Source organism: Falco punctatus, assembly GCF_963210335.1.
Source record: "Falco punctatus genome assembly, chromosome: 6".
NCBI classification, from domain to species: domain Eukaryota; kingdom Metazoa; phylum Chordata; class Aves; order Falconiformes; family Falconidae; genus Falco; species Falco punctatus.
The window spans coordinates 13,523,912-13,547,846 of record NC_137585.1 but is presented as its reverse complement, the minus strand read 5'-3'; the positions used below and the strand labels follow the sequence as shown (position 1 = coordinate 13,547,846).

Sequence of the window (23,935 nt, the reverse complement as noted above, 5' to 3'; positions counted from 1 at the left end):
AAGTTTCAGTCTAAATATGGAAATTATGAATTGCTGAGTAGTACAATATATTTTGGCTTGCTTAGCTCTTGAGAGCTGAAGTATTTGCGCTGGGTATAGTTAATGTCATTGCCTTGTTCTGAAGTGTTTCTGTTTTGTGTTCAGGAGTGGTATCTATTGTCTTATATTTGGTGAATTAAAGTCCTCCAGTTTTATTTCCTTTTTGCTACATCGATTTAGTATGGGTAGTTGTGGTGTCATCAGTATACCTTCTCTGTAGCTGTAGTCATAGTATTTCACATAAAGAGCATTTTCCAAGGGATATCAGTACTTTCTTCTATAAATGGATCTTTTCTCCTGCTTCTGTTTCAGGTCATATGTGTGACTAAAATTCATGCTAAAGACCTTGTTGTCTAAATGTGTTTTGGGTACGGTTTTTAATATTGCAGGTGTTTACATTCATGGCAATATAAAATGCTTCTTATGAGAAATAATGGAATGCTTACTTTCTAGCCTTAGGAATTTGGCCAGGACATACAAACAATTTATTTTTCATTTGTTTATAATCAGACAAGTTTATAATTAAGACAGTAACGGGCATAAAGATTCTTGCAGCTTTGCAGCTCATCTTTCTTGTTAACATCAAAGAGAATATTTGTGGTAGAAGACATAGCAGTCGGTAATAAGTGTGGGAGAATCAAGAGGATGCAGATTTTAAATTTTTTTTTATTTTTAAAGTCTGGTTATCCCCTATCCTCCTATCATCTGTGTATCTGCAATAAAGGAAAAGCATGCATACTTTTTTTTTTGTTATTATTCCAAATGCCGTAGATAAAAATGATAGCTATACATTGGTACCACATTCTGTGTGCATCCCAGACCACCAGAGATATGAATGAAAATGTACAGAGACTATATAACCATTGTATCAATATCCTATTTCTAGAAATGACTAGTGTAAATTGCCCTTTTTCTGATGAATCCATTGCACTAATCTGTAGCCTGCGTGGTCCAACTATGGATTAAATGAAGAACATGATAAAGCTGAACAGGAATCCTGGCATAGGATAATAGTAGTTTGTTTTGCATAGGAGACGTGTATGGGTGAATATATGTGCATTCATGCATACATGTGTATAAATATATAAAGTGTTTTGGATTTACTGTGTCTGAGAACAAAGCCCAGTATGTGATGGACCTTTTGATTTAAGGGATTGTGCATCTTCTGTGTCAGTTCTGAGACAGTTGAGGTCAGCTGAAGTATCAGTCCTGGAGGGTCACTGGTATGTAGGAGAGTTGCCAGCACCACAGTTTCTCTTAAGGGCCCTCTGTATCTATGATTTGATTCCTCTCTCAGCTTGGTCCAAATTAGTGTGTATTGTTGGCTATGAAGCCCATTTGTCTCTGCAACAACTAGGGACATTTGCCTGGGGCTGTGCATACCTACTGAAAGGTTCTGGGGGGTTGTGAGTTTCAAGGCCTTAAAATAATTATATAGAGTAATGACTTCCACTGATGAAATGTTACCAATTTGCTGATTTTTCTCTTGGTTTATGTCTTTAATTATGTGCCAGTGGTGTTAAAAAGCTGAGATTTGGATGTCCATATATTTTACACGTAATTTAAAACATAAATAGCTAACCATAAGAATCTTCTTGTAAAAAATGGAGAGAGAGAAAGAGAAAAAAAAATATCAGTCTGGTTAAAAGCTAGTGGTTCTTATTAAGAAAACAGCGAGTTACTATTGCTGCCTCTGATATACATAAGTCTCTTTAGAACTAGACCTCAGAATAAATTGCGAGATCAGAGACTAAATTAAAATCTTCTAACACTCGATCCTCATGTATTTTTAAGGAAGTGATCTATTCTAAGAACTCTTAATGTATGAAGTCTTGTTAAGGTTAAAGTCTCTGCAGACTGAAGTTCATTTATTGAGTAAGAAACCCAGCTAACAATAAAAGCAGGTAATTCCCAATGATATTGTCACAAATAATTAAAATAAATTTGTAGTTAGAACGTCTTCAATGTATACATTAAATACTAGCCTCTCTTTTTACTATTACATTGTTTCATAATTTTCACAGAAATAATTTAGTTTATTTTGCAAAAAACTAACCTTCGAGTCTTGTGCTAACTAATACTCAATACTCTTAGCATTTTCTCATTCTGTTGATTCTCACTTAGGTATTCATAGAAGGGTGTTTTTTTTTAACATGCCTTAAAATGCTCAATAAACCTTCCTTCAAATAAGCTTGTTTTGAGTACTCTCAGAGGGAGGAGAAGCTGTTCTCCCATGTTTCCCGTGCCCTGGATATGTGTAGCTGACCCTGTCAGCTGATGCTGCATTGTTCCAGGTACAAATAGAAAGATAAATCAGTAAATCTGATCTTGTCTTACCTGTTGCAAAGTGAGAAATGAGGCATTCTGAAAACAGATGCAAACAGATTCAAATTTGGTTTGCTTATTTCTAATTTCTCAGTTTCTGGCCCAGGGAGTATGGTGTTCTCAAATCCTCAAACCAGCAGGGGGGAAAGGCTGACTCAGTGCTCGTTACATTTCTTGAAAGTTAATTTACGTGTATTCAGGTGAAGAAAAGAGGTTTGGTTGTGTGGTTGTTGGTTTTTTTTTTTTTTTTCAGCTGCAGTTTTCTTTGTAATTCCACAAGAAATAGAGTAATTTGGACTTCTCCTACCAAAAGCTTTAAACCCACCTGTGAAAAGCAGATTGTCTTGTACACAAGAGATCTTAACTTGACTGGTGAGAAATGAATACAGAAAATGGACAGTACAGTTGCTCCAATATTAAATTGCTCTTGCAAACCTTTCAAGTCTAGATTTCTTCCCAGTCCACGGGAAATGACTGATAATCCTTTTTTTTTGTTGTTTTTCCTTTTCTTTTTTTTTATTCCCCAGAGAAGGAATGTACTGAAATAGAAATACAGTAGGTAACATAAAGATTAAAACATATCCTCAAGTTAGTTAATTCATTGGAAAGGTATTGACTTTCTCTTCCAACTAAGATGATAGTAGTAAAGCCGGGAAAGTTAATTGTAGGAGAGGCTGCTTGCCTCATACTTGCATTGCTATCAGTTCCTTAGAATACCACCAAACTTAAAAATATTTGGGATGAACTTCCAGTGCTGAGCATATTTTTTTCAGACTTACTGTGATAGGGCAATTTCAGTCAAACCAGCTTTTTCTGCAAAAAGAGCAGCTTTAACACTTTGGTATTTTCTGAATTGTGGGGACTTTATGCTTGTTTAACTGAAACCTTTTTCTATTCGGTTCTCTAAATACAATTCTTTGTTCATATACTCAGTTGGCTGATTGAACCTCCAGCTGAAAAGTGATTGCAAGATGAGTATATGTCCATTATAATTCAGACATTTTTCTGGTAGGTTCTAAAAAAATGTCTGCAGGCTTAAATAAATATGGTGGTGGTCTTAAGTGTGTAGCTCTTTTTTCTGTGTACATAATACCTGTGCAAAAGGTCCTATAAGAAAGAGTGGCTTAGCTCTAGCTAACATTGTAAAAAGAAATTTTATTTTGAAGATTTAAGGAACAAAAGGAGCTTGCAAGGAATAGCATGAGAAGGTAATTGAATTCCCTGGGTAACCAGGAGAAAGGTAGGCAGTTGTGTTACTTTTAGAGTATTTTGGGTAGGTCTTAATCTTTCTATTATTTTGATATGTCATATTCTTTATTTTCCATAGGTATTATATTTTTACAAATTACCAAACAGGTTACCAAATATTTTCATAGTCTCATAATATTACTTGAGTACTTCCAATAACTTGCTTATATTAGTAATCAATGAAACTGAATTTTTAAACAAACAGTGATTAGCATACATGAATTCTCATTGTTGGAAGCTACATACCCAGCTTAAACAAAATCTGAGACAGGTAGTCATCAGAAGAGTTGATAGTTCGTATGTTTAAGGCATTAGGAGTGTAATTTCTGTGGAAGTGATGAAATGAGATGGGTGATCTTTTCCCACCTACTTCAAAAACCTGTTCTGGATGAAAGTGTTGTTTCTGTAAGTGCCTGTGTCCTCTCCATCAGATATGGTGGGTGCCTGCTTCTGGGCACCCACTGTCTAGCAGGTTGAAGTCGCAGGACGTGACCTGCATAGCCATAACACTTGAGACTGGAACCAGTGCCTGTTAAATTGACTGGGAAGAGGTTTGCTGCTTTTAACGGCAGAACTCAGGACACCTCTGCCATAAGCATAAGTGTCTTCTGTGTTCTTGCTTTCAAAATGCATTAGGAATTATTCTTCCTAATAAAAAGAAGTTTCTTCATTTCACTGTCAGAAATAAGAATGGCCTAGTTATTAAAAACTGTTAAATATATACAAGCAGAAAACAAAAATTAAATCTTACGAGTGAGGTTTTACTAAAAATGTTGACATTGGAGGAAATAAAATAAAGTTATCATATACTCCAGATACATTATTTAGTGCTGAATTCTGAAGAGTCTTGGTGTTGAAGCTTTGTATTTTTATTTACACCAGCAGCCCAATCACTACAGTTCAGAAGAGCATTAGCAATGTGTAGCTGTTCCTGACAGATGCCACACTGGAGATCAAATGAGTTGGGTGATTGCTAATAATGTTTTGTACCTGTGTATGCAATTGATGGCAAAGCATCCTCAACCAACTAGTGACTGAGCTGTGTAAGTCCAAAGCATAGAGTCATTCTTGTGTTTTGGGACCTAAAGCTCTTTCACCATGGACATGTATGTTATTTCTAAATTAGACACATTGTATTTCAGCTTATACCTGTTGGAGCAGGTCTTGAAATAGCAGGATGGCAGATTGACTGCTGTTGCAATTTTCTTTTTTCTTTAAATTGTCTCTTTTTAGGAAGTACTGTAATTTCTGAACATCATCGTTTTTCATGTATATGTGTTTGTGTATTTATTTCTTTAAAAGAGAGTGGTCAAAATCAGGGTAGAAAGGGGATGTGACAAAGGTGTCAGTATTCCCATTTGAAATGTTAGTATGACATCGCAGTTCATCAGAGACAGATGAATCTGTTAATACAATTCTGTCTTTTTATTGTATATTCTGTGTGGTTTTGATACTTTCAGGGAAATAGATTTAAGAAGCATGCCTCTTTTTAGCAAATTAAAGGCACCTCACAATGAATGGATCTTAAAGGTGCCTGCTGCCTTCTCCCCTAAGAAGTACCCACAATTTTAAATACCATCATTCTGGACTTAGCTCCATGGAGAGAATTCCTCGGTTAGGTATATGACGTGCTGTGGGTTGTGCTGTCTTGCATCTCCAAGTGACTTCTGCCTTGGTGTACCTGAGACATAGTACTGCATTAGTGCTAAACAGGCTTCAGGTACGTCCAGTGGAATGGACTGGACAGCTTTCATTAACAGTTTAGTCTCCTTGTCTAATGATTCTTATGACTCCCAATGTTTTCTCTACCCATGCTCCAGCAATTTACAGGCATGCTCAGTGAGATGGCTGGGTGATACGGCAAGTTTTCTTTTCTGTGAACAAGTGACGGTTATGAAACCAGATCCCAGTGTTGGCATTACTGCTGCAGAACACAGATCAGTTGAACTATTAAAGCTGATTTAAAACTCCTCATTGAATTTCGCTGCTTCCTGGAGTTCTGAAGTAGTGCTCTCCGAGTCCCTTAGCACTCAGAGCAGCCCACAGGTTGGTCAGTGTGTGGCTGTAGGATCCAGACAGCCTGTAACACAGCCACGGAGACATTTGATTAGGAACTTTACCTTTGCTCCGATTTACCAGTCAGTAAGTGACACTTGCTTCAGACAATCTGACTCATAAAAACTGCTTAGAGGACAGTCTTTAATGTTGCCTTTAACATTGGACCTTGAGTGAAGAAGATCTTCAGGTAGCCTGAGAGGAGGGACATTTTGGGTATGCTTTTAAGAAACCAGGTTTAGATGCTGAGCAGAACCCTACCAATTTTGAGGTCATTATCTCTCGTCTCATGTGTTTATAGACTTTAGGTAGTTCCAGCCTTATGTGCCTATCAGGGGACTGTAGCAATCCTTGAGACTGGTAACAGAATAAGAGGTGGTGGTATGTTGAAAATACTGGAGCCCTTTCACAGGTATATCTGGTATTTGATTAAATCTAAGCATGTGATATTCAGGATATGATTCTTCTGTTTTGTTGGGCTTTTTAAAAATGAATTCTTTTAAGGAAGAGAACTGCTTCTGCTATAAGAAAACTCCAGTGTGCATGCTGTTGTTGAAAAGTAAATTTAAGGGCATGTTATTTTTAATGTAAATGTGGAACTGCTGGTCACGGGTGCACAGACTGGTCTAAATTCATAGGTTCATGCAGCACTACTGCTCTGACTACAAATACTGATTATAGGATAATATTGTAAAGAAAGTGTAGTCTGCCCTTTTCTCATTTTTTAGATACAGTTTAGCAGCTAGACATGAAATTAATCAATGCCATTTGACCACTCAGCTCCCTGTAGAAGAGCTCCACAAATCACAAGCAAGTCTAGGGCTGCTAAGATAGTTGGCGTAATCAGAAGGTACATCTATAAAACTGGTTTTGTACAACCTGGGTTCAAGCAATTATCTGGCCTTTCTGATGTTTTCTTTAATCTCAGTTCTCTTGAGTATTATTGGACAATTAAATTGTGTGTCCACAAAATTCAGGTTTAGTAAACTGGCAGCAATAAACAATTAAAAAGCATGAAAGAATTTAAGTCTATATTAGATGTAATTGTAACAGCTGTGTGATATATTATTCTCAGACTCTGGAATGAGGTGCCGGCACTGACATGAGTTGTTCTGAGTATTCCCTGGATTAAAAATTCTGCCGTTTGAATTCTGTCATGAAATGGTTGGCATCCCAACAATCACGACAAGTGTATGTTGGCAAGGAATTAAAAATGGTGGTCCCTCTGTAGTTTTCCAGGACGTTTACTGCCTGGGGATGGTAGACAGTTGTAGCTGTTACTAATGCCATTCTGTTGTCTGTGTTGCAGCTGATTTCTAAAACAAAGCAAGATTGGTTGCATATTCCACTTAGTAACAGCAACTGCTACATTTGGTTTTCTTTGACCGTTTTCTGACAATGACGTTTCCATGTGCCCACTTCGTTTTTTGTTGTTGTTTTGATAATAAGATTAAATCTGACTCTGAGATCTCTCTGCCTTAAAACTGCAGTAAGGGCTGCTTGAAAAAGCTTGACCCTCCTAAAATGTTTACCCTCAAGAGGAGATACCTGATTTATTTATTTATTTTTTTATTGTTTTGGATCTGGTCTCATCAATGCAATTTTACTTCTTCAAACAATTGAGCCTGCAGTTCATTATAGTGCAAGATTGGAACTCTTCTATAACTTTATTTTTAGTGACAATTACATTGAACCTTAAAATCAACTCACATTTGTGAAAAGAAAGGTTTGCACCAAGCCCAAACCTTAGCCCTTAAAGTTTGCTGTCACTTATGCTTCCAAGCAGGGCACCAGAAGATGGAATTCCAGCACCTTTGTTCTGAGAGAAGACCAGCTGGATGTGAGGTGCTCTTTGGTGGTGTGGCTTGACAATATTTCTCTACGACTGAATCAAATTAAGCATACAGTAACCTCACAAGCTATTTCAATTTTCACATCTTTTCAGTGTTTTCACTTGCTAAGTACATTAAACAGTGTTTTTGCCACTTTGAAGCATAGCATTGTTTGGCTTGTGTACTTGACCTGAGGATGCTGTGTCTGTTTTACCCCCTCTGGGGGCGGTTGTGTGTGACCCATTTTGAAGTGCTGGCTGTCATGTGAATGTTCATGGCCACCTCCACCTACAAATCGAGAGTGCATGGTTGGAGAACACTTTGATGCCATGCCTCAGGTGGGTGCACCCTTGGTGGTGACTCAGTGGAGCTTCTCAACCTGAGGCAACAAGGCACTCTGCCCCCGCAAAGCAACTCAGCCCAGCAGGAGGGACTGAAGGGGAGCTTTGTTTCTATAGATTTTAGCATCTTTCTAGAGCAGAGCCTCTGCCTGTTTTTCAGAGCTTATGTACTTGATTAAAACATAATTTCCCTTCAGCTTCTGGAGCCAAGAAGCTCTTAGAGGCATAAATTAATGGGGAGACAGGTTGTGTCTGCTACAGAGTGGAGGAGCTGTGCTGCAGAAGAGAAAAGTCATTCTACTAGGTGATTTGTTAAGTTCAAGCAATGCTTCCAGAAATTTTCGAGCAAGAGGGTTTATCTGCACTTGAGACTGACGCCATCACTTCTTCTTAGGAAGCTCTCCCACTAGAAAAGGTTGTAGTTTTCTTAAACATGACTGTGAGAAGTCTAGGAAAAGAAATTTAATACTTAGGCAGGAGGCAGGTGAAGGAGAATACTTCAGAAGATTTGGAGGTGTCTGCCAAGCTCATCAGAACAACCTCCTGTTGCAATGGCTGTGGCAACCCAACAGGAACTTGGAAAGAGGAGCATAGTTTGCCAGTTTGAAAAACTAGATATTTTGTTCTTGTTGTACCTGACTGAAATATCCAAGTATTATATGTAGGAAAGCTCTCTGAATACCTGTATTAAAGTTAGCTGCAAAAATATGGAGCCCTCATGTTATTTACCTAGCATATTGTGCATGGTTAGCATCAGGCAGACAGAGAGAGACCTGCAGAGAGAAAAAAATCTGATTAACAACACCTAGAAATGGGCAAATTAATCCCCTGCAAGGAATCAGACCACTAGGAATGCAGAACTTCCGAGCCAACAAGATTCCATGTGTATGTGGAAGAATTGTATCTGTACATGAACTGACAAAGGGAATAAAAATGACAAAATGAAGGTACAGCTTTTTGCATTTTCACAGCACAAAATGAAAGAGTGAAAAAAAATTGCCAGGAATGAATACACAAATGAATACCCTGGAACAGCTGAGGAAAACATTTGAGGAAAATATACACGAGGTAGCAGAGGGGTACTTTTCTCTAAATCCCAAAGGCAAGAAGCAGAGAAGAGGATAGATGCTTGCATCGTGTTGCTGAGGATTCTGGCATGCACATGTACTTTAGAAACATAAAAGGTCTCCTAATTAGAGACAGGATCATTTGTGGGACATGTGATTCCAGTTTATAGGAGGAATTGCGGAGAAAAAGACATCTAACCCTAAAGGAATGAATCAAAGAACAAGAGCAGCTGAACTGTCCAGGGAAAAGGAGCAAAATGATGGCCGCTCTTGCAATATGCAGGCTATGCTTAAAGTGAGTTCAGGAAATGGGGTAGAGACAGGGTCGTGAAGGACGCTGCTGTGGCAGTGTGCTGGTATGCTCTTCCGAACACATGCTGGAAGGGGTGTGGAAATCATCATTACTGAGGTCTCAGTGCTGCATGCAGCCTCTTTTGTGAAAAAGCTTAAAGTTGTGGAGAAATTTCCAAGGTATGGGGGGAAACTTGCAGCAAGACTTAAAGCAAATTCAACATCTTGTAGCACGTGCCCACTGCAGAAAGTGGTCGCTACTTATGTTTTCAGCTAGTGATTGCAGTAACTGTATTTGTGCTACACTGATGGATCCAGCAGCCACTCCGCTGGCAGTGGGAACATGGAGCCAGCCAGCAGCATGGCTGCGGCAAGGGACAACAAGGCACTGCTGGGAAGCAGAGGGCAGGACAAGTGTAACCAAGGTATGTGGAGGCAGCCAGCTAGGAGTGCTGGTGACGTGAAGACTGTGAGCAATGCACAAAAGCAAAGTAACATTAGAGGCTGGTAGGAACAGAATCACAAGGGTGTAATTCTGCAGTGAGCAGTGGGACTGTGCGTCTGGCTGATGCTTCGTGGGCTCTCCTGTCCTTCGCCAGAGAAAAGCCGGCAGAAGGAAACCAACAGGCAGTATGATGGGGTTGCAGCAAGGCGAAAGCAAGTTCTGTTTCAGCAGAACAGGAAACAAGAGGCTGTTCTGGAGCTCAGCATGTATGAAGGAATACTAAACAACGCTGGCCCAAGTGGGCTGGTGGAGAAGGCCAGCCTTTTGGTGTCTTTGAGTTAGCAGCCGCTAGTTAGTCACCAAATGTTTGCATGAAAAGCACAACAGCTGTCAAAAGAAAAGTTGTGGTGACCCGTCTGCAGTTCAGAGAGAGAAGTAGGAAGATAATGTTTGAAAGAGGCACCAGGAAGTTAATCTATCTGAGCATGACCTGAATGTTACCCCCATTTTTTCTGTTTCTGTACACCGTTCTGTAAAGAAAAGCCAATTATATTTTAGAAGAATAGGGGCCTCTCATGTTGTTATTCATCATGTGGTACATGAAACACTAATGCTAGCTCAGAAATTGTGAGTTAACCTTGTTCTTTCATCACATATGATCATCTCATCACTAGACTGGTGACTGCTCAAAGCTGCCTGAAAATGGTTGGGCCCCAGACAACTAAACTTTTATACATTGGTACAAAAGCAGCAAAGAAGATGAGAAGGAAAACTGATTGTCCCAAGGGACAGAGCATAGTGGTTTGGTTAGTTCTGCTTAGAAAATCACTTGTGGCTTTTATAATGAGGAACTTAAGGTTTGAATTTTCAGACTTATTAGCTGTACATTTGTTTGTTTTTTATTAACTTAATATACTGTGTGCTACAGTTTCTTTGGGGTATTGAGTGAAGTGATGGATTCATCCAGTTTAGCTCTAAATGCACAGGCTTTCTCTCTCATAAAACTTTGAAGAGATTAGGGTCTCAAATTTCCTGAATTACAATTCTATGATTTTATTTTACGCCTGTATATTTTTGGTACAGCAGCTAATGTTTTCTGTCCTGTTTCATTTCTGAGAATATGTGCTTCTGGCTAATGTAGAAGGGTAATGTAGTTTTTGTTTGTTCTCCTTCTTGACTTGTGAGAATTAGAGTTGTCGTCTTATATGAGCAAACATAGTTAAACTACTTCTGTCTACAAAAGAATCCCTGGTAGTTTCCAATGCCTTAGCTTTCTGCTCCAATAGAACAGAAAACAGGTTTTAAAATGTCTGAGAAAGATATGGTTATTAAGCTAATACAGTATTCTTCATCTAGCAGCTAAAAATCTTGACTGTTAACAGTAATTAAATATAACTGCATCAGTAAAGTTGGTGTTAAAAACCAAACCCCCGACTTTCATTAGACGCTGTCTTTAGGAAACCCTGATTCCTTGAGTTAAAAAGTTGTATGTAACATTGATGTTTTATTTTGGGTACTGCTTTGAAGGATTCTTAAACCCAGGAATATGTAGAAAGAACAACTGAACCATAGGAGAACAGATACAGTTATGAATTTTTCTGCTAGGTTTTTTTATATATCTGCAGTACATGTGGTTTATTCAAAAAGAAAATTGGGCAACCCCCTGAAAAAATAATGGAAACATATTCACCCATCTTAAAGATCTAACCAAATAATAAAGATATTTGCAAGAAAAAAACAAGTGAACAAACCACCAGCTATGTGCCAGACAAAATTTTCATTGAATGGAATGGAAGGACTCCCAGTATTGAATTAATTTTATTTTTTTTTCTACTTTTCAATTTGAAAGGGGATCTGTTCAGTATTTTAAGATCTGAAAAACAAAGCTGATAAACTTTTCATCTTATTTTCATATATTTAAAATCTGACCAATGTCATGTCTGTAAGACTACACAATCTTTATAGAGGTTTTAAAATTTCTCTTAAGTTACATGATCTGAAAAAGTTCTTTCTAGACAGTAAGATGTTAACAAATTAAGCCGTTTTGGTATAATGCAGAATGCCACTTGCTGTTCTGAATCCTTGGAGGTGAACTGGATATTTCCAGATTTGGTTTTATTCTGTAGATTGTGAGAAACGATGTAAACTGAAAGAGGACTATAAAACCTCCTTCAGTGAAATACTGAAAATTACAAAATAATATAATTCTTACATAGCTTTGTCACTGCCAATGTTAAGTGTTACTGCAAGTATTTATTGCAAGAGCCTCAGTTACTACTGAGAGAAAAGTATAACAGTGAGCCCTGTTTACATACACTCTAAATGTGTTCCAGAGGAATGATGATATATTTTTTGTGGGTGTTCAAGAGAAGTGATAATTATGAAGCAGAGAACGCTATTGATAATGTTGCCACTGGGAAATGCAGTAAAAATTTATTTAGCTGGTATGCTAAACAATATTGCAGCAAAGTTTAAGTCCAGATCTTGAGGTGGCCTGTGGTGAGGCGCTAAACTAAATGCTGATGTATCTTCATCACATTTAGGCACTTTCTGCTTTTAAGTTATTAATGTTTTATTAATTATTTAAGTTATTAATTACAACCATGACAATGTGTTGATATTTAGGGCATTTGATGAAATACTCAAAGAATGTAAGTGTGTAGATGCAAGGTAGATGCACTATATGAAACAAAGATAGTGTCGATGATGGGAAACAAGTCCCTTGTGAATTTATTATTCCTATTCTGCTTAACTCCTTTTATTTTGAGAATCCCAATGTGGAAAAATATTTTTATAATCTGTGTTTGGCATTTTTGGCCCTCACGCGATTTTGATTCACGAGTTGAAATGGTGTTTCCATGGAAATCAGCTGAATTGTTGATGAGCTTTGAATTTCTCCCACAAATCAAGGCAACTGGGGGGACATCATCTAGGCTGATTTTGTCCATAATGTTGGCCATAGTATTTTCCCTTTTATCCCATATAAATGGGAACTGTATTCCAGTGATGTTTTAAGTCAAGATTCCCAAATATTACCATTATTACAAATTCTCTTGTATCAAGAGAAACACAAATTTACCAAAAATAATAAAAAAAACCCAAAACAGTATGGCATGTACACATGTGCTTGACGTCCTGGCAACATACAATGCTCAAAAAAACCCCCAGGGACAGCTGCAGTCATCATCATGATTACTTTTTAAGTTTCTACAGCTAATCTACCTTATTTTTAGTGATGTTGAGTTGCAGCTGTAGAACCTTCATTCATGGCCTGTTTCTCTTCCAATTATTACTGAGGTATTTGACAGACATGTTTGAGTTGAAAGGGGCTGAGCGTCATCCACATAAGTGCCTGATGGACATAAACCTCCCTCGTTACCTTCCAGACATGCTGAGCAGGAGGAAAAGCAACATGTGGCCCAAACTTGTCAAAGGATAGCAGTTTGGTTTTTTTGCCAGATTTCTAGAAAAGAAAAAGCAAGTCGGCAACTCTTAAGATTTCTAGAGGACAGGACACTGCCTGCAGTGTCTCCTGAGGACCAGTGTTGAAAGCAATTAGATATGCTGCAATCACTTAATACATGACCATCGCAAGTTCTCGGGAGGGTACCACAGAGTACTGTGACCTCTCCCTGTCTGTCCTTTCATCAGTTTGGGCAAATAGAGCTACTCTGTTCATATGCTTGAACTTGTTGGCATTCTGAGTAATTTTGTCCAGAAGTAGAAGTTCAGTCTGTGGGCAGTTGTCCAGTTGTCAGCATCAAATGACTTCTTGAGTGACAGCTGTCAACAACTTTCTCAGCAAGAGCCAGCAGATCTGCCTCTGGTCTGTGCTGTCACCGCTAGTAATGGGTGTAGTTTTTCTCTGATGACTTTCAGTACAGCTGAAACAAAAAATAAACACTGTATTTTTTAGAAAATCTGAAAAAAAAACCCAGTAAAAATACTGATTGGTAGCTTGGGAAGAAAGGTTTAAGCTAAACTTATTTTAATTAGAATAGTAAGGAAAAGTAAAACTCAACATGCCAGCTCTTGTTGTTTCCTTAGCTCTAACTCATAACTCAAAGAAATGGATGCTGTAGGAATTGGTTACTGTGGGGAGGGTGGAACAAGAATACATTTGTTTGCTGCTTTGAAAGTGTTTGTTCGTCAGGCATTCGGGTGGGAGGATGGCAGTGAAAACAGACCCTTCCCCGCACTGGAAATGCCAGGTGCTGTACTTCAGCAATATTCAGATTCTGAGTGTATTTCTGGCTTTCCTTATCTTTGATCCTGCCATTGAATCCGCGGGGGTGCAAAAATCCACCCACACAGATCCGATTTTGAAATCCTGGCCTTAATTATTTATGGGTTGGTTTGGACAAGTTACTTTCTCTGTGCAATAACTACAGTTATTACCAGTAATACAGAACTATCTCAAACATACATACATTATGTATGTACATAGTTTTTAAATGTTGCCTTGATTAATGTGTTTCGAGGCTTAACTGAAATTCTCATTATTCAGCCTTGCCCTGTGCTGCTTTTCAGCTGACCAGCTGGCCTGGTTCTATAGCAATTAATTTTCAGAAAAAAACTAGCTCATAATATTTATAACCTGAAAGCAGTCATAGAACTAAAGGAAGAACGTATAGCTTTGTACACCTTGCAACAAGAGGCTAGTGTTTTGTTAAACTGCAAATGGACTGTATTAGTTTCTCTGCAAAAAACAGGACTCCCTCCCTTTTTTAAATGTTTCTGGGCCCTATTCATAAGACTAATCCACCTCAAGTTAGATTGTTTTCATCTGCATATAAATAGGTGAATCTCTTATGAAAAAAACCCACTTTTAACCAAGGATGGTAAATTTCATGAAACAAAAAAAATAATCAGAATTTTGCAGCAAGATCTGACATGCCAGTGCCATTACAGAGCCTGGAAATGCCAGCCAGGACTGCATTTTAATTAGAGTAAGGCAAACTTGGTGACTTTTATGTGTTTCACAAAGTCTTTTTTCTCCTTCTTTTCACCTTACTTTGTGCAGAATTTTTGATCGTAAATTAATGCTGATATATTTGCTGTCATAATGCTTACAGACAGGTTTGCAGCACTTGAGTGTTGCTTTAAATTTGGATTCTTGTCCTCATTTTTGTCCCTTAGTAGATCAGGGTCAAAGAAACACACTCTCTTCAAATGTTCATAGTTAGGATATGGCAAGCTAGGTAGTTTCAATTATTGCATGTTCTCGGTTGGAAGTCAATTGAAAATTAGCAGAAGCTTTCAGGTAATTCCTGTGCCTACTTAGAACTGTGTAAAACGGAGTTTTATTTCAAATCAGAAATCGGTACCCCAGGTTTCAATGAGGTGCTGTCCTGGTACTCTAAAACATGCTCTTAATTCTCAACTGGCTTGTCAAGTTTTAGATTGGCAACCAAACCTGGTAACAGCTGAATGTGTTCTTCATAAGATTTCAAACACTTGTCCTTCTAAAAGGTGGAGTAGAAGACTTGTCTGTTACACCTCCTACATGCTTCTCCATCCAGGGAAACTGACCTCGTGCATAAAGCAGAGGGCTGGGGCTGGGGCGGTGCGGGCTCTGCTCTCAGCTGTGCCTCAGCCTTCCTGCATGGCCTCGCTAGGTCACTTACCTCCCTGTACCTTCCTTTCACCATCACATAAGACTCTGCTACCTCATGAAAGGTCTCTTTGTTAATGTGTGTTGAGCATGCAGGTGTTTCAGGTGGAAGGTGATGGAAATACAAAATACCATTCCTAAATATTCTTTGCTGCCTGCAGTGCATTGAGCAGTCATCTGCAAGAAGACTGTTTGCATTTTCTCTAATGAGGTAGTAGCACTAGTTTTGATTTTCATCAATTTTTCATGTATGTTTTAGGATCTGAGATTTTGGTCCAGTGTGTTATGGATGTGGATTGCAATCCCAGTCTCAATGTCCAAAACAGTTCTAAAGTCACAGGAAATGCTTGTTTTGCATATTTTGTTATTGAGGAAAACTAAATGGCGATAAAAGTATTCTAAAATGGAAAAAAACTTCCTAGTAAAAGTCATGCTTATACAAGTGACCTCTCTGAAAATTATAAAACCTCACAAAGCACTGTGTATGTTTCATAGGAAATAGTATACTCGCCTTTCAATAAAGAGTATTTATAATTTTAAAAAATAAAACATAGCATTGGCATTTTTCCAGGTTATTAAATAATGCAAAAGACTTTTTCTAGGTCTGTACAGTTAGTTTGTATTTTGGAGTCATGGTTGTGTTTAGTGCTTCTTTACAAAAAACATTTCTCAAGCTTTTGGAATTGCATGTTCCAGAGTTTTGGTACTCTGTTGCAGCCTGTCCTGGAACTAACTGTTTTGTAAGCCTGAATTAAACCTCTTGAAGGCATTCTCAGTCTTCTCTGGAAGATGTAATGAAAAGTAATAGTAAGCTAAATCAGAGGGTCTATTTAGGGCCTTTAATGATAAAAAGCAAGTTATATAACGGGGAAGAATTTTGCCCTTAATATAAACGTGCAATATTTTTTTCCCTACAGCATTACCAGGTTCTATCATGGATTGTACAGATATTACAAAACATTTTTTCTTTTTTTTTTTTTTTAGATTATGAGCCAAGGTTTAAAAATTACTAGTAATTCCGGATATGTCAGTGCTGGAGAACCAAACTTAAGACCTTGCTGATACCCCTTCCAGAGGTTTCAATTCTGTGCAGGAGATCCACCTATAAAGTGTCGCAGGTTGGGATATTAAAGTCCAAACTTGTCCCCTTTCAGCCTTTGACCTGCTATAAATATATATTGCCTGTTAATACAAAGTGATGTCTTATATATTTAATAGCTTCCTGCAGTAAAAAGTTGTGCATGTTTCTGTATGGGAAACATGGGGAACATTACACAAACAAGAAATGTCTTTCAAGCTACAAGTAGACTGTGGCTTTTCAAAATCTGCAGATTTTCCCTGTAAATTAATCTTCCCCTATCTTTTGTTGGTGTCTTTCAAGTTCTATCAGCTTCCAGCTAGAAAGCTAATGGTAACACATCAGAATTGCACCCTTTTAAAAGAACAAAAGGAGGATACACAATGACACCAAATCTGTGCATGTATTATTTACCTAAATGCTCGTTCATTGGTACATAGACAATTTGTTCAATGCTTTATCTTCATATTCTGTTTTGCAACACCAGTCTGGCATCATTAGACATCCACCGGCAAGCATTTTAAAGATTTTTTCCACACGCCCATAAAATTGCACCTTCCTCATTGAATCTAAAATCAAGTACACCTGTAATAACAAAGCAATGGAATAGTATGCATCTCATCCTGGATGTTTAACTGCATTGCAGTAGAGCTCTGGTGGATTGCCTTCACAGACTCAGTGAAATTAAAGGTCGTGTCCTAATGGTATGTCTTCCTGTTTAAAATGAATAGCTTGTAAATGTTTATCTCAACTAGAAGTGAGAACGTGGTCTACATTTGTGCTCTCTGATTCCCATTTTGAGAAACCGTGCAGCAAAACAGCTGCATATCCTTTCATGTCCTTCTTTTGCTGTTAAACATTTACATCTTTGATTTTAGTTCTTTGCCAGGTTTCCCCCTCCTTGCATTTGGATTTCTGGTTGAAGCCGTCTAGATTTATAGTGGGCTACATTGTTTTCTGCAGAAAAGAGTGAGAGAAAGAAATAAATCCAGTGCAGAAGTACTGAGAATTCATGTACAGCGTCATACAGTATATAGTTTCTTTGTGTTCTGCCAATATATATTTCAGTTTAAAATGTCTTGAAGCTGGTTGGGACTATTTCTATAGAGAGAGGACCAAAATATACAGTATATTGGCTTCCATTTTGCTGTTTTTGGACACTCAGGGCTACTTTCCATTTCCTACAATGTTCCAATATAACTAAATCACATATACTCTGTAATGGAGGCTTCTGAGACCTAGGGCTTCTGTAAAATGTAAAAGAGCAAAGTAGTATTTATACAGTATAATATTTTGATTTGCTAATGACCTGTGAGGTGGGTGTTATCATGAACTACTGTGCAGCAAGAAGGGTTCCTAAAACATGCATCAACTCACACCATCTCCTAATCATTGCAGATAACAGTGTTTAGTTTCTAATTAGACTTGTGTTGTGCTAATTCTCATGAGTAGTGTAAACGATTGACATTCTGCATTTTCGTGGCAAGTACCAGAGCAGCCGACTTCAGCTCTGTGATGAAGCCAGCAAACAGCTGCTGAGAAAAGCAAGCCGTTCAGAGAAACTGATTTGCAAGATTAACACACACTGGTTGGTATGGCCTTGTTCTGAGGGGGAAGGAGGAAATAAGGCACATAGTCTTGAATTAGACTAATGATATTTTAGTCCTAAAAGGATTAGGAAAGAAATGTTTAACTGAAAAAAATATATAATCCTATGCATAATAGTTCACAAATTATTTATTTACTTTGTATAGTCTTTTGCACTATTTCATAGGAGAGGTTGAACATTATTATTCTTCCGTGCCTCAGTCCCCTGTATTTAAAATACAGACGGTTTGTCCTGACTCCTGTTTTCTGTACATGTGAGTAATAAGTGTAACCTTCAAGGCAGAATCTTGTGAACTGTTTCTTAATGGAACATACCAGAGCAGCATAGGCATTTTACGTGGCTAAAATTGTTTCTGAATAATTTTTACTAGCATGTTTTCATTGTGGCTGTCTCAAGTCAACGTTTTTGGTAGTGCAGTTCCACTGCAGAAATAAAAAGAGCAATACAGATTTGATATAGACAGTTTTATTGAACTACGTTGGGTTATTGTAAGGTACATCATCTAACTTAAACTCTCCAGTCAGGTCCAAATCCCTTCAGTCAGATTCTAAATGTTAAGTTCGGCTTTTTCATCATCGTAATTACATTCAGCACTAATAAAGACTGTGCCTGTGGCTCTTGGGTATTATTCATGTAGCATTTGAGTTTTTCGCTGCCTTTAAAGCTTCACACATTTCAACCATTGAAAATACCCTGTGAGTAGAGCAGTACTGTTGTTCTGTTTATGGACTGGAGACAAGCGACTGTGGTTAGGTCCCTTATATGTGTTGTATTACAGGCAAGAGGCTGGCTAAGGAGTGGCATTTTCTCAGGATGATCAAGCTGTGGCTTGCTGCAAATCCCATCTGCCCTCTCAGCATGCAGTGTCAGAGGCCCTTCCTGGAACAAGCTCCTTGGGTGATTTATCTGCGTGAGGTTGCCGGTACAGGATCACTGGAAAGGCAGATGGGACATGTGATGGCAGACTTGGACCAGTTGCATTTGGCAAAGAATAGATCTGTGGAGTATGATAGTCACTTCATGGGTCAGAATTTCTATTTAAGTTGGTATTCCTTGTGGATTTCATCACCCAGTCCAGTGTAAGTATCAGTGGTACCGTGCAGCTGGTGGATTTTCAGAATTGCTAGGTGTGCCGTAGAGGCTGCAAAGGGTGTGTTTGTACAAACCGTGAAACAAACAAAGGTATTTGCTTTCATCTGTGTACCTCAGCCTGCCAATAATACTTTTTTGCAGGCTATGTAAATAAAGTTCTGATGTTGCTTTGTCAGTTGATGTTGGGGTGAATTCAGTTAGATTTGAAAGCCTCAACAATATCCCAGGTAATAAAAGTTAATCATGAAGTATGAATGATAAAATTTCTTATCTGCTTGAGAAAGAAAGTTGTAGGGTAACCCAAACACACAGTTTACTTTCCCTCTGACTCTGTTTCTTTTTTGTCTCAGAAAACACAAAAAAAGGGCTCTGGACCTTGTGAGAACATTAGGAAACTTTAGAAGAATCATGTGGCATAACTACTCACTTGATCCAGCTGTGGTCAACATGTTTTAACTATATGAAGTTGCAAACTGCTCATGCTTTATTCTACTGAGTAAAGATCTTCTGCTGCTTTCTTTGAAGATGAAACTTGCCTTGGACTTCACTGGCAAGTGGAATCAGGTGTAGACGAGGGCATTTGCTTGTATTTCAGCTACAGTGTTTTTTCCAGTTTCTCTTCCACCGCTGTTCTGTTGAAGCACTGCAGCTGACTGGAGGGCTGTAGGCACTGAAGGGGCTGGGGCATTAAAAATAGAAGCTTTGGGTCCTTTTTCATAGTCAAACAAATTTTTATATCCCGAGTGCAGTATTTTATGCTGCCCAAGGAAAAGGATATTGTTTCCTGCACTTTAAAATAACATGAAAGCTGTTCCAGCTCTCTTTCAAGCCAGTGGCAAAATTCCATTTGCTTTCAATGGGAATTTGCAAAAGACCCATGATGCAGTTGCTGTCAGAGTAGAAGCAAGCTGTGCGTCCGTAGTACCATGCAAATGTAAAATTCATACATTCCCTTCTCGCTTTGGTATAACTAATTCTTTAATTATTTTCTTCAGAGAGTATGGAAGTGGTTGGACACAGAAAATAGCTGTAACAAGGATTACTGAAACATCCCTATTCCTCCAGACAGTCAAAGGGATGGCCTGTAAAACAAGGACTTGCTGTCTGTAGAAAACTAGCCTAATGGCTGCAAAGGACATTGCAGTCGGGACCCACTGTTAAATCATTTGCCCTGCTTGTTCAGCAAAACATTGATGGAAAAGGGGAGCAACTGTGAACATTAGAAAGAAGTAATCATATAATGTCTATTCTAGTTACCACCGTGTCTTAAAATAGAAGGACAATAAAACTTAAATTTTACATATAGAGATATATGGTTCCTGTAGATTTGGTGCCATTTCGTTTGGACATTTCAGAGAGAAACTTCTCTGGTTTTGGAGAAGTAAACCTGTTACTCAGGCACCTGCACATCATCCAGAGAAAGACGTGAAGTGTGTGACAGCATTCCTATCTGCTAGTATTTTGTTTGAGTTGGTATTAGAGCACAGGGAATGAGGGACCACCTTCTTTTCCTAGGTGTTTCCTTCCATTTGGAAGGTGAAGTATCAGCTACTGTTTGAATGTGTAATAATCACCAGTAAATCTCTACATCTAAATATTTGCATTAGTGAACTAAAGTGTCCCAAATAGGTGTTGTTGCAAAGCAGAGATCAAAATTTAAAAACTTCAAGGAAGACATTTCTGTCTTTAAAGTGAGTTTCCCCTGGGGCTTCCCCACCACAGGACTGCACAAGTTTGGCTGCCCCAGAGGCTGTTCTTTGTGCACCTCCAGCTCACCGTGCCTGAGCAGCCTTGTAAAGGGCAACCCAACAGTGAACCTTCGTCATTGCAGTGGCTTGTATGAAGGGAAGAGTGTGTAGAGAAATGTGCCTTCCAGATACCCCCGTGAGCAGCATGGCAGGAAAAATAAATTTCTCATGTTCTCTCCACATGAGATCATCCTTAAAATTCTCCAGAACAACGAGGCTTCTCTGCAGCTGTGAAGAGCCCTAGGGCCTTGTCAGGCATTCTTGCACTCCTCAGCTTATTCTGTTGCACCTTGATAGAGATAAGACTAATTATTAGGTCTTCAGCTTTAGACTCCCTGCAGTTACTCAGTGCACAGTTTTCTTTATCTATCCTTTTCCACTCTAGCCTTACAGTTTACTTTAGTGAGATTATGTACTTGCTGCTAATGGCAGAATTTGGCTACCAGGAAGGGATATGGTTTTGAACTCCAGGGGGCGTTACTGATGTGTACATCACCTGATCTCATCCAAATAGTGGCTGCTCCATCACTTTTCACAGTATACCTTGCCTTAAGATTGGAAAATAATTAGTGATTTTGGGTGGTCAGCTTCGGGAGTCTTCAGAGTGACCCAAAATCTTCAGTAATTGCTGTTAGGGAAGAATTGTGTCTTCTAAAATCACATTGCCCCAGGTTTTGAAAATTTCAGGCTTGCATCAGTATTCATGAGAGATCCAAGCTCAGTGACACTTAATGAAAGAATACCTTCATGTAAGTACTTTACATGCACAGTAGATGCATTTAAGAATCCATTTGAAATGTATGTGTAGATTCTGATGTTACTAGAAAGGCAAAACTTAGCAAACATTTGAAACTGGAAACTAACATGTCAGTCTTCTGCTACCTGAACTGGATTTGAGTTGGACCTGTATGATGCTGGGTGACCTTTGACCACATAACACATCAGCCTACCATGTGCTGCAGTCAGTATCTAATGATAAGGAGAGGCAGAGACCTGAAGAAGCAGGAGGAAGTGAAGACTTGGACTTGGGCCTGTTACAAGCCCATGATGGTGTCTGGGTGGTAGGGCTGCTTTTCATCGATGACCACTAACTTTCATTCACATGTTTTTCTGAAGGTAGAAGAAACTACATATTGTACACAACTACTAATTGTAATTCAGAATATGTATTTTTTTAACTATGCAATCACTTGCGGTAGATACAAGATAAGGAGTGTTAAAACTTAGATCACACTGATCATTATTTTTTAAAATAAACGCGAACCTTAAATTGAGACAGCATGTCAGCACTTACTGCTGATGGAGGTAAATTGATGCAACCAGACTAGAAGTAGTTACGATACACAAGTGATAGCTGGACTAGCCAGATGACCTCCAGCGACTTAGAGTCTTCCATTCCTGCACCAGGTGTGTCTACCATGTACTCCGTACCACAGACTGGTGGGATTTGGAAGAAACAGTGAGAAGAAGAGCGCATTTTATTTGGTGTTCAGAATTCTGTTTTGAGGAGGCCATATCTAAGTTGCTTCAGCCAGAGAAAGGCTAAATACAGAAGAACAACTGAGGTATACTCTGGACATTCTGTAACATTTTCATTCTCATCCAGCTCTATGTGAAGTTGTAATATTTGTGTGTGTACTTTGATTTATCTTCATGTTAATGTCAGTGAACTGACTCTTTCACAAAAATAGAACAAACATTTTCTTACTGGTTTGGAGAGAAAAGTGGTCTCTGTTGTTTATTCTGATGAATTTAAAGGTATTTCACAGAGTTGTTTACACATGCAGCAACCGAATTCTCTGCTTGTATGAACTGGCACAGCATTGCTTTACTCAGTGCAAGCTTATGCCAGTTTATGTGGCAGATAACTTGGCCCCAGCGTACAACAAATGGTTTGTTTCTCATTCTCACAATTCCTGAGTAACCAACAGAGGGAAAGTTTTCATTAGCTTTTGAGCATAGTTTTTCTATAATGCGTATACTCTGGATGAGTAGTCCCAAGCCGGTGAGGTGTCTGTGTGTCATAATGGAAATGATGTACTTGAGCTAATACACTTTTCTGGTTCAACAGAAGAAGGGGAGAATGAGAGGGGTTGGCTAAGCGGCCACTAAATCCAGCAAAGCATTGAGCTCTGACAATAGTCTTGAGGGCGGCTCAGTTCAAAAAAGTTCAAAACCATGGCTTAAAGGAGCAGTGCAAATATTTTCCATCCTTTTCTATGAAATGACATGGTTTGTTGTACTGTTCCTTGTTTATGTGCTCTGCATGGTATGTCACATTTATCAGTAAAACAGACTGTAGGGGGTAACAGTACTTAAATGTTTCTTTTATGATGTTTTGGCTTTTGCTGTGTTTATTCTGCATTTTCTGACAAAATTCGTACTCAGATAGCTTTTTCTTCTGCTGTTACAGCATATCTGTCTCAGGCTTCCCCTAAAAAGATGAAGCAGGAATGTGGCAAAATGAACTCAAAACACACAAAGAGAAGACGTTCAAGACTAACCTGCAAGGCGTTCAGGTATTTGTGCTTCCGTTACATGTATCAGTAATTGGTGCACGGCGTGGAGTACTCTGCAGTTCATGCCCTTTAAGGAAAAATGTTCTTGTTAACTCACATGAAGTGGTGAGAAAATTACATAAACCAAATAAAAAAGTCAAAAGAAGGGTTAAGGCTGTTTAGTCAGAATGCCATCATGCAACTTAAAGGTGAAGCTAGGGTTGAAAATTTGGTCTGTTAGAGTTGTAGCTTCATGTTCAACACACATTGATGCTTCTGGATGTTCTGTCACATCCCTTAGCTAAGTCAGATTTTACCACCTGTTACTACTCAGAGCACTGATGGCCATGTGAAGAATGGTGGAGAAAGTGGATTCTTTTCTGACATTCTCTGGAGCAAAATGAACATGGGGTACAGCATTATAAAACTCCCAGTCACCTCAGGAATTAAATCCTGGGAACTGTGTAAGCCCTGGGTTAGGTAGGCCTACAGTGAAGGTGAAATTCATTTTGGTTTGCAGAGATGACAGAAGGTGCTGTGTATCTCTTGCTAGGCCTCAAGGATTTTATTGAGATTTAAGTAGTGTTATGTTCTGTATACAGTTGAAAGGAAATAAGGTGTTTGCAGTTCTTCCCACTGCAGAAATGGGACTT

General features: G+C 38.6%; 1 long non-coding RNA gene across 1 annotated transcript in view; it reads left to right on the top strand.

Moving 5' to 3' along the window:
- The window catches only part of LOC308066284, a 128,433-nt gene that overhangs the window by 47,664 nt on the left and 56,834 nt on the right, over positions 1–23,935 (top strand). The window contains exon 2 of the long non-coding RNA XR_013929117.1: positions 1–23,935. This exon is cut by the window's left edge and continues 20,819 nt beyond it; it is cut by the window's right edge and continues 14,128 nt beyond it. This is a non-coding gene — a long non-coding RNA (uncharacterized lncRNA).